The 11,032-nt window shown below is 38.9% G+C and overlaps 1 pseudogene; it reads right to left on the reverse strand.

The window, feature by feature from the left end:
* Nucleotides 1-5,044: 5,044 nt before the first annotated feature.
* On the reverse strand, nucleotides 5,045-10,676 carry LOC113613944 (uncharacterized; annotated as a pseudogene).
* Between the last annotated feature and the right edge of the window lie 356 nt (nucleotides 10,677-11,032).

The raw sequence follows: 11,032 nt of genomic DNA on the forward strand, positions 1-11,032 counted from the left end.
GTGAATTCTATAGGTGCCCCATCTAGACCCCATTGCCAGCTGACGCACTCCCCACTCCCACCCTGGGTACTTTAAGTGCTTCAGCTAAGGCTTGCTGTTACCTGGTTTTCTGGAGAAATGCCCTCAGTCAAATAGGAGCCATGTCGTGGGAGGTTATAGGCCCAGTACTAAGGAGCAGTCCTTAGCCAATGATGGACTGACACAGGGATTCTTTTTTTTTTTTTTGTGGTACGCGGGCCTCTCACTGTCGTGGCCTCTCCCGTTGCGGAGCACAGGCTCCGGACGCGCAGGCTCAGCGGCCATGGCTCACGGGCCCAGCCGCTCCGCGGCATGTGGGATCCTCCCGGACCGGGGCACGAACCCGTGTCCCCTGCATCGGCAGGCGGACTCTCAACCACTGCGCCACCAGGGAAGCCCGACACAGGGATTCTTTAAGCCAGTTTCCTTGCCCAAAGGTGGAATAACTCTGTGAACCACTTAGCCTTCTGCACTTGTTGTGGGATCAGGCTGAAACTAGACTCCAGCTGAGACCTCATCACTGTTTAAATGTGGAGAGGAGCTACTGGAGAGCAGGGGTTGCGGGGGGAGTGAACAGATGTTAGAGACCTCACTTAGAATGGGATGGTTCTGAAACCAATGTGGCAAAGATCTGCTGAGAAAAAGTGAAAGGATTGCTCCTTGCCCATTCTTCTTCTATCTCAACCTTCCTGATTCTGTTGCAGTGAGCCAGTTTTCAAATTGATTCTAGCAGAGCCTGCAGCATCAGTGATATGCGGCACTGTCCACAGAATTGCTGAAATTGCTCCTTGCACCGTTAAACTTCTGATTATTTTTCCTGTACTCAAGGTCAGTGATAGAGCTAAAATACTGTTTTTTCTCTTCCTTTCACTTTTATCTAACATTCGGTAAGAAGAATTGAAAGAAGGGGTCACCAACAGCAGTAGGAAGACAAGGGACACCTGTTTTCTTCCTATTCTTTCTTTTAAGGTCCTCACTTCCTATTCACAGGCAGACTAGGTCCCTGTGTTTTAGTCTAGTGCTATTTATATGCTTTATTTTTTAAAGCAATAACTTCCAGAACCGTGGGAAGGAAGTACAGGTAAACAAGCTTTAAGCGACTAGGTGAAATTCACATAATTTGGCACAGCTTTAGGAACAGCCTGTTTCCTGACTCCCCACATACGTACTCAACTCTAGACCTTAAAAGAGAGTGGGTAAATATTTTTAGCATTTAGTAGAACCTAAACAGAAAAAAGGACATTCAGTATGACAGAGTAATCTATCAGTTGAAAATGAATCAAAGTCATACGATCATCTTCACTTGAAACACCCAGAAATACTTCATATAATACAACAATCATTCATTAAAATGCATGGCTGGGACTTCCCTGATGGCTCAGTGGTTAAGAATCTGCCTGCCAATGCAGGGGACATGGGTTCAAGCTCTCGTCCAGGAAGATCCCACATGCCGCGGAGCGGCTAGGCCCGTGAGCCATGGCTGCTGAGCCTGCGCGTCCGGAGCCTGTGCTCTGCAACAGGAGAGGCCACAACAGTGAGAGGCCCACGTACCGCAAAAAAAAAAAAAAAAAAAAAAAAAAGAAACATACCTATGACACAAGGACAAAGAAATATTGAGAATTAAAGAATGCAATATATATATATATGTGTGTGTGTGTGTCAGGCAAGTATTAAATAAAACAAGAGTCAGTTATAAATCTATAATATTTTCAGACAAAATAACTCTAAGGCAAAAGTATTGTTAGGGATTAAAGTGGTTACTTCATAATGATGAAATATATATTTCAACAGAAAAATAAAACAATTCTAAACTTATAGGCATCCAATAACATAGAATGAAAATATATAAAACAAAAATCAACAAAATTGCAAGGAAAAAAAGACAAGATTTTCAGAAATGTCTCACAGATCTGATAACACCATGTAACAAAATTTAGAGAACATTTGAAGATTTGGAACATCTGATTTTTATAAATAATATAATATACTAAGCCTTAGATACAAAAAAACAGACAAAGAAAGTATGAGAGAGGAAAATTTATAGATCAGTCTCATTCATGAACATAGATTTAAAAATCCTGAACAAAATATTAGTAAATCAAATATAGGAATGTGTATGTTATATATTATGTACATGTATATATATGTTAACAGATACATATATTATATATAAATATAAAATAATAAATATATACTTAAACAAATGCATCTTGACCAAGTTAGATTTATCCCCAAGTACTAAAATGATTTAATATAATTAACACAATAGTAGATCAAAGGGAAAAAGAAGCTTATGATCATTTCAGTACATGCAGGAGAAAAAAGTGTTATCCTTCAATAACCATTTCTGAGAAAAGAAAACTCATGGCAGACTAAAAGGAGAAGTCTTATCCATGAAAGGGATAAGACTTATCCATTAAAGGGAACCTATTAAAAATCTACTACAAACATTATTATCCCTGGTGACACATTAGAAGCATTCCCCTGAAAATTAGGAATAAGGTAACAGTGTTTGACAATAATATATGATTTCATCTATGTACCATAGGTTTTAGCTTGTGCCCAAGGAAGGAAAAGAAGTAAGATGCATAAGGACTGAAAAGAAACAAAACAGTAATTTGCATAACATATGATTGTCCAGATAAAAAACTCAAGAGTATCTTTAAAAATATAATTGCTGGATTGATACGAGAAAATCATTTCCATGACTATATACCAACAATGTGCACTTATAAAATAACTGGTTTGAGTTGATCATTTTCACTTCATGGAGCTGTAGCGAAGCAACCCTTACTGCAGATCAAGGGAATTCTTTTTACTACCTGAACGCAAAAGCAGGTTCTGTTAATAGGGAAGTGGACTAGTTATTGTATTGGGCAGACAAGAGACAGTGTCTCCTTTACTTTTCAGAAATTATCTGTGTAGATGACCAAGTTTTTTGTGTTCTTTGTGTGCTTGAAAAAGATGCTTAATCTCTAATTGTTGGTTGCAGATATTCTATGCACTCATAGAATGAACCATATATGTCCATTCTATCAAATTTCTAAATTGTTGTGTTCAATCTCATGCAATGTTAACTTCTTGAGTGTTTGATCTATTCAGTTTCTAAGAGTTAGTGCTTCTAATGCTAAAATATACCAGTTGGTTTGTGGTTTCTCAGTTAAGACTGTCTGCATTTACTATGTACTGTGTTACTGATATACTTGGATATATTCCTACCATCATTTTTTTCCATTATGATCATCCTTTTTTTGTTGCTTTATCCCTTTTTACTTTTTTGTTTCTGTTTTATCCTTCACATTTTGGGAACTTGCACAGTCTTCTACTTCATGATTCTCTTAAATTTTTAGTATATATAGTTAACCAAAGTTTGAAGTTAATTAGTATCTTTACCCTTTTCCAAAATAATACAAAGATGTTAGAATGATAAACCCCATCTACTCTCCTATAGTCTATGTCATACTTATCTAGTACTTTATTTCCAACTTGTTTTTTTTAACCCTCTTCTTACAAATTAATAATTTTTACCATCAGTTTTTATTAAGACCTACTTATTTTGTTTTTCAAATTCTAATTTTATTTCCTCACTGTTGCTTCTTGTAGATTATTTCTTTATTAGAGGTTCTATTTCCTTTTTTGCAGAAGTGTTCTTCCACTAATTCTTTTAGCCAGAGTCTGAAAGAGTAAGCTAGTTTTTCCCCCTTGTATCAGATGTTTCTGTTTTTCAACTTTTGACTGATTGTTTAGCTGGGAATAGAGTTTGAGATTGGCAGTTATTTTTCTCTTAGCACACTTTAGTAGTTATCTCTTTGACCTCCTGTTGATGTGAAATCTCTTGTACATCTAAATGTTGTTTCTCTTTTCTTTTTGTTTCTTTAAGATTTCCTTTACTACAGTTTCTTTTAGTATTTGATATTTTACACATATTTATTTATACTTATTTTATTAATCCTGTTTCTTTTATATGAAAATTTATCAGCCATGATCTTTCTGAATATTTTTCCTTCACCATTATCTGTATGCTTCCTTATGAAACTTGAGCTTGAGTTTCTCTTTCTCTTGTTCCTGTTTCTTTTTTATTTTTATTTTTTTTGCGGTACACGGGCCTCTCACTGTTGTGGCCTCTCCCTTTGCAGAGCACAGGCTCCGGATGCACAGGCTCAGCAGCCATGGCTCACGGGCCCAGCTGCTCTGCGGCATGTGGGATCTTCCCGGACCGGGTCACGAACCCGTGTCCCCTGCATCGGCAGGCGGACTTTCAACCACGGCGCCACCAGGGAAGCCCTTGTTCCTGTTTCTTAATCTCTCACGTTTTACATCTTGTTATCTTCTTCTGCTATATTTTTGATGATTTTCTTACACGAATCTTCTAGTTTGCTATTTCTATCTTCAGCTGGAAGTCTGCTATTTTACCTGTCCTAAGTTAAACTTTTGTGTGTGTGTGATACACATTATTCACAGAGCATAGTGTGTCAACCATATATAGCAGTAATATAAAAAGCATGTACTCTCTACTTAGGTAACAGAATATTACTAATACCTTAGATTCATGTGTGTCCCTCACCAATCATCTACCAACCATCAGGTAACTGTTATTCTGACTTTTTGTTAAGTATTTGTATTAGTTCCAGAGAAGCAGAATTAATAGAATGTATATGTGTAAATATAGATAGAAGAATTGGCTTATGTGATTATGGAGGCCGACAAATCCAAAACCTGTAGCATAGACCAGCAGGCCAGAGACCCAAAGAATAACCTGTGTTGCAGTTCAAGTCTGAATGCTGTCAGGATGGAAACCCAAGGAAGAGTTGCTGTTTAAATCCAAAGTGAGTCTGCTAGCAGAATTCCTTCTTGCTCAGCAGAGGTCAGTCTTTTGTTTTATTTAGGCTTTCAACAGATTAAATGAGGCTTAACCCCGTTATTGAGGGTATTCTGCTTTATTCAAAGTCTCTTTAAAGTTCTGATTTAAAAGTTACTCATCCAAAAATATTCTCATGGAAACATTCAGAATAATGTTTGATTAAATATCTGGGCACTGTGGCCCAATGACGTTGACACATAAAACTATGCGTCACACATCTACCCCTTGTCAACTTGGCATCCATACACGTCTCCTTAAACTATACTTAGTCTCCAAATAAAGACAATAACAAGTTTATAATTACACCTAACATGATACAACCATTTTGTATACAACTGAAAATGCACTAACACTTTCCCCATAAGAGGATACAAAATTCCTGTGTGATATTTACCCTTTTCCTTCACACCCTGTAACTTAAATACTATGATGTAAAGTTTACAATACTAAATGACATGATATAAAGTCAATATATTTTATGTTACATGACAAAGGAATAAAAGATAGAGGAAAACAAAGATATTTGAGACATATACACACAGATACAAACATATTTATAACAAAATAAGGAAGTAGCTGGTATTTAGAACTACCTTCTTTCACTACCCAATCCATATTCCCATTCCCCTCAGTAAACACCTCAGTTGGTCATGGACCTTAACGTGGTGGGATGACCTCAACCTTCATTCCTAAAGGATCTGTCTGGATTAGGATGTCGTATTTTTCCATTGACTTTAATCACAGTATCTCCTGTATTCCAGACATACTCTTCCTTATCTGCACTGTACAGTATCAATCCAAGTTTTCCTTGGTAATCAGGATTAACCATTTCAGCCAGCACAGTAATTCTGTTCTTTGCCTGTTGATTTAGGAATGAGGAATCCAAAGTGGCTGCTTGGGAGTCTTAACTTCCAGTTTAATGGAATCATTGTGTTTTCCTGGTGGGAGCATTCTTCCTTTGGAAGTAAGATCTCTAGGCCAGCAGAACATAAAATTGTGGGGGACAGGTAGCAAAAACTTTGTCGTTGGGTCACTAGAGGTATTAGTGAGTGATACCCCTCCCATTTCCACCCCTTGATTCCTGGACCCATGAATTCTTGCTGTGGGAGAAACAGAGCCATATATTGGATGCTGATGCAGAACATATATGATTTCCTGGAGGACCTTGCCACAGCTCTGAAAGGAACTCTCACCTAGCTGTCACTGTAACTAAGTCTTCAAAAGGCTGTTGCAGTACTGCATAGCAATCAGAGAAGAAAAAGAAAAGGAATCCAAATTGGAAAGGAAGAAGTAAAATTGTTGCTGTTTGCAGATGACATGATACTATACACAGAAAATCCTAAAGACACCAACAGAAAACTACTAGAGCTCATCAATGAATTTGGTAAAGTTGTAGGATACAAAATTAATATACAGAAATCTGTTGCATTTCTATACACTAACAATGAACTATCAGAAAGAAAAATTAAGGAAACAATCCCATTTATCATCATATAAAAAAGAATAAAATTCCTAAGAATAAACCTGCCTAAGGTGGTAAACGACCTACACTTGGAAAACTATAAGACACTGATGAAAGAAATTGACACAAACAGATGGAAAAATATATGGTGTGTTTGCATTGGAAGAATTAATATTGTTAAAATTATCATACCACCCAAGGCAATCTACAGATTCAATGTAATCCTTATCAAAATACCAATGGCATTTTTCACAGTACAAATAATTTTAAAATTTGCTTGACAAAAGACCCTGAATAGCCAAAACAATCTTGAGAAAGAACAGAGCTGGAGTAGTCATGCTCCATGACTTCAGACTATACTACAAAACTACAGTAATTAAAACAGTATATTACCGGCACAAAAACAGACACATAGATCAGTGGAACGGAATAGAGAGACCAGAAATGAATCCACACATGTCTGGTCAATTAATCTATGACAAAGGAGGTAAAAATATACAATGGAGGAAAGACAGTCTCTTCAATAAGTAGTGCTAGGAAAACTGGACAGCTACATGTAAAAAAATGAAATTACAACATTCTCTAACACCATATACAAAAATAAACTCAAAATGGATTAAAGACCTAAATGTAAGACTGCATACTATAAAACTCCTAGAGGAAAACATAGGCAGAACACACTTTGACATAAATTGCAGCAATGTTGTTTTGGATCTGCTTCCTAAAGCAAAGAAAATAAAAGCAAAAGTAAATAAATGGGACCTAATTAAACTTGAAAGCTTTTGTACAGCAAAGGAAACCATTGACAAAATGAAAAGGCAACCTAATGAATGAGAGAAGATATTTGCAAGTGGTATGACTGATAAGGGGTTAATACCCAACATACATAAACAGCTCATGTAACTCAACATCAAAATAATAAACAACCTGATTAAAAAATGGGCAGAAGAACTGAACAGACATTTTTCCAAAGATGAACTGCACATGGCCAACAGGCACATGAAAAGATGCTCAACATCGCTAAACATCAGGGAAATGCAAGTCAAAACCACAATGAGATATCACCTCACATCTGTCAGAATGGCTATCATCAAAGAGAATACAAATAACAAAAGTTGGTGAGGATGAGGAGAAAAGGGAATACTGATGGTGGGAACGTAAATTGGTGCAGCCACTGTGGAAAACAGTATGGAGGGTTCTCAAAAAACTAAAAATCGAACTACCATATGACCCAGCAGTTCCATTCCTGGGCATATATCCAGAAACACCAAAAACACTAATTCAAAAAGACACATGCACACCAATGTTCAAAGCAGCATTATTTACAATTGCCAAGACATGGAAGCAACCTAAGTGTCCATCAACAGATGAATGGATAAGGAAGATGTGGCATGTATATACATATATACATAACAATGGGATACTACTCAGCCTTAAAAAAGAATGAAATTTTGCCGTTTACAGCAACATGGATGGACTTGGAGGGCATTATGCTTAGTGAAACAAGTCAGACAGAGAAGGACAAATACTGTATGGTATCACTTATATGTGGAATCTAAAAAATAGAACAAACTAGTGACTCACAGATATAGGGAACAAGCTAGTTGTTACCAGCGCGGAGAGGGTAGTAGAGAGGGGGAAATATAGAGGTTGGGGAAAAGAAGGGTTGTTACGGGATTATATGAGATCATGTGTGTGAAACTATTGAAAATTGTAAAGCACTATAGAATATAAAGAATCTTTCATTCAATTAAAAATAAAGGCCATTCCTCTATTCTGTCAAACCAGCTGATGAAGGATGGTGGGGAAAATGGTAAGTCTAGTGAATTCCATGAGACTAGGCCCATTGCTGCATTTCATTTGCTATGAAGTGAGTTCTTAGAAGAATTGCTGTGTGGAATACCATGACAGTGGATAAGGCATTCTTTAAGTCCATGGATGGTAGTTTTGGCAAAAACATTACATGCAGGGAAGTTAAGTCCACATCCAGAGTGTCTGTTTTAGTAAGAACAAAATGCTGTCTCTTCCATAATGGAAGTGGCTTAATGTAATTAATCTGCCACCAGGTAGCTTGCTGATAACACCAGGGAATGGCGCCATACCAGGGACTTAGTGTTGATTTCTGCTGCTGGCTGATTGAGTACTCAGTAGTAGCTGTGGTCAGGCCTCCTTTGGAAAGCTGAGTCCATGCATAACGTCTATTTCTGCCACCATGGACAGTACATCCATGAGCCCACTGGTTATGATAGTGGTGGCTAAAGAGGCTAATTGATATCTACAGAACAGACCATCCTATCCACTTTGACTATTAAAATACTCTTCTGCTAAGGTCACCTTTTGGTGAGTATTAACATGGGACACAAATATGTTTAGGTTCTTTTTGCCCATTCGTAGAGGTTTATCTTCAGACCTCTTTCTCAGATTTCCTTGTCATCAATTTTCCAGTCAGGTTCCATCCAAGTGCCTGACTATCCAGCCAAATCATTGGCCACAGCTCATGAAGTGGTATATAAGCACACATCTTGCCATTTCTCCTTCCAAGCCAAACGAATGACCAGGAACACTGCCTGCTGGGAGGATTTCCCTTCACCACTGTCCCTCAGGGATGTCCTAGAGAAAGGATGTAGTGCTGCAGCTGTCCATTTTTCAGTGGTGCCTGTATATTGGAGAGAGTAATCTGTAAACCAGGTCCCAGTTTTCTTTTTCTCTGTCAGTTGATTGTAGCGAACTCCCAGTGAGGAAGTATGTGCAGCCTGGTGACACAAGGTAGTGCAGCAGGAGTAGGGACCATGGCATTTGGGCCACTTCATGTAATTTACTTGTGCCTCCAGGGCCTGCTTGGGCTTGACCTCATATATACCACTTCCATTTGATGATGGAGTGCTGCTGTGCACGCCCAACTTCATGGCTTGGCGAGTCAGATAATACCTAGTACGTGATAGACAGACAGCTCAGGTCACATGGTAACTTCTTGGCCCATGGTTAAGTGTTCAGGCTCAACTGAACCCTAGTAGCAGGCCAAGAGCTGTTTCTTAAAAGGAGAGTGGTTATCCCAGAGGATGGCAGGGCTTTGCTCCAAAATCCTAAGGGTCTGTTATGAGATTCACCTGTTAGAGGCCTGCCACAGGCTCCAACCAATATCCTTATCTGCCAGTGACACTTCAATCACCATTGGATTTGCTGGATCATATGGTCCAAGTGGCAGAGCAGCTTGCATAGCAATATGGGTCTGTTGTAGAGCCTTCTGTTGTTCTGGACCCTGTTCAAAACTAGCAACTTATGAGTCACTTAGTAAGTGGGCCAGAGTAGCACACCCAGATGAGGAACGTATTGCCTCCAAAATCCAGAGACGTACTAGGCATTGTATCTCTCTCTTGTTATAAGAAGGGTCAGATGAAACAACTTACCCTTCACCTTAGAAGGGTTATCTCAACATGCACTATACCATTGGCCCCTAGAAATTTCACTGAGCTAGAAGGACCTTGAATTTTTATCACATTTATTTCTCACCCTCTGACATGCAAATTTCTTACCAATAAGTCTAGAGTAGTTGCTACTTCTTGCTCACTAGGTCCAATCAGCATAATGTCATCAATGTAATGATCAGTGTGAGACTTGTGGAAAGGAAAGACAATCAAGATCTCTTTGAACAAAGTTATGACATAGGGCTGAAAAGTTGATATACCCCTGAGGTAGGGCAGTGAAGGTAAATCGCTGGCCTTTCCAGCTGAAAGCAAACTGCTCCTGGTGGTCTTTATTAGCAGAAATTGAGAAAAAAGCATTTGCCGTTTTATTAGCTGCCTAAGAGGCACCAAGGGATGTGCTAATTTCCCCAAGCGATGAAACCACTCCTGGTACAATGACTGAAACTGGAGTTACCATCTTGTTAGGCTTGCAGTTATCTACTGTCATTCTCCAAGATCCAGCTCTCATCTGCACAGGGCACAAAGGTGAGTGAAATGGAGATGTGGTGAGAATCACCACCCCTGGATCTTTCAACTTTCTGATGGTGGCGCTAATCTTTACACCCCTTCAGGAGCATGGTATTGCTTTTAGTTTACTTTCTTTCCAGGTAGAGGCAGTTCTAGTAGCTTGCACTTGGCCTTTCCCACCAGGATAGCTCTCACTCTACAGGATGTAGGAATTTTTCCAGTTGCTAGGTATGTTTATTCTAATTATGCATTCCAGAACTGGGCAAATAACCAGAGGATGGGTTTGGGGACCCACTGAGTCCACTGTGAGATGGACTTAAGCTAAAACTCCATTGATCACCTGCCCTTCATAAGCCCCTACTCTGACAAGTGGACCACAGTGATGTTTTGGGTCTCCGGGAATTAGTGTAGTTCAGAGACAGTGTCTAGTAGTTCCCAAAAGGTCTTATTATTTGCTTTTCCCCAGTGCACAGTCACTCTGGTAAAAGGCCATAGGTCCCTTTAGGAAAAGTTGGGAGAAAGATTAACAGTATACATTTTTGGAAGTATACCAGGATCCTTCCTCAAAGGGAACCAGCCCCTGCTTCACTGAAGGGGTCTGAGGCTGTAAACTGGCTCAAGTCCTGTTTGGATCTTAGGAAGCATAGAGCACCTGGCAGGGCTATTCTGTGGCCCAGGTACTAAACTTTTAATAGGGATATTATCAGAGGGAGTAGGATGTTTTGAATTTCTGCTTCTAAATCCACCATTGCTTACCTT

This window comes from Aethalodelphis obliquidens, unplaced genomic scaffold, assembly GCF_003676395.1.
Source record: "Aethalodelphis obliquidens isolate GAN/ISIS:26980383/991018 unplaced genomic scaffold, ASM367639v1 scaffold4, whole genome shotgun sequence".
Classification (NCBI taxonomy): Eukaryota; Metazoa; Chordata; class Mammalia; order Artiodactyla; family Delphinidae; genus Aethalodelphis; species Aethalodelphis obliquidens.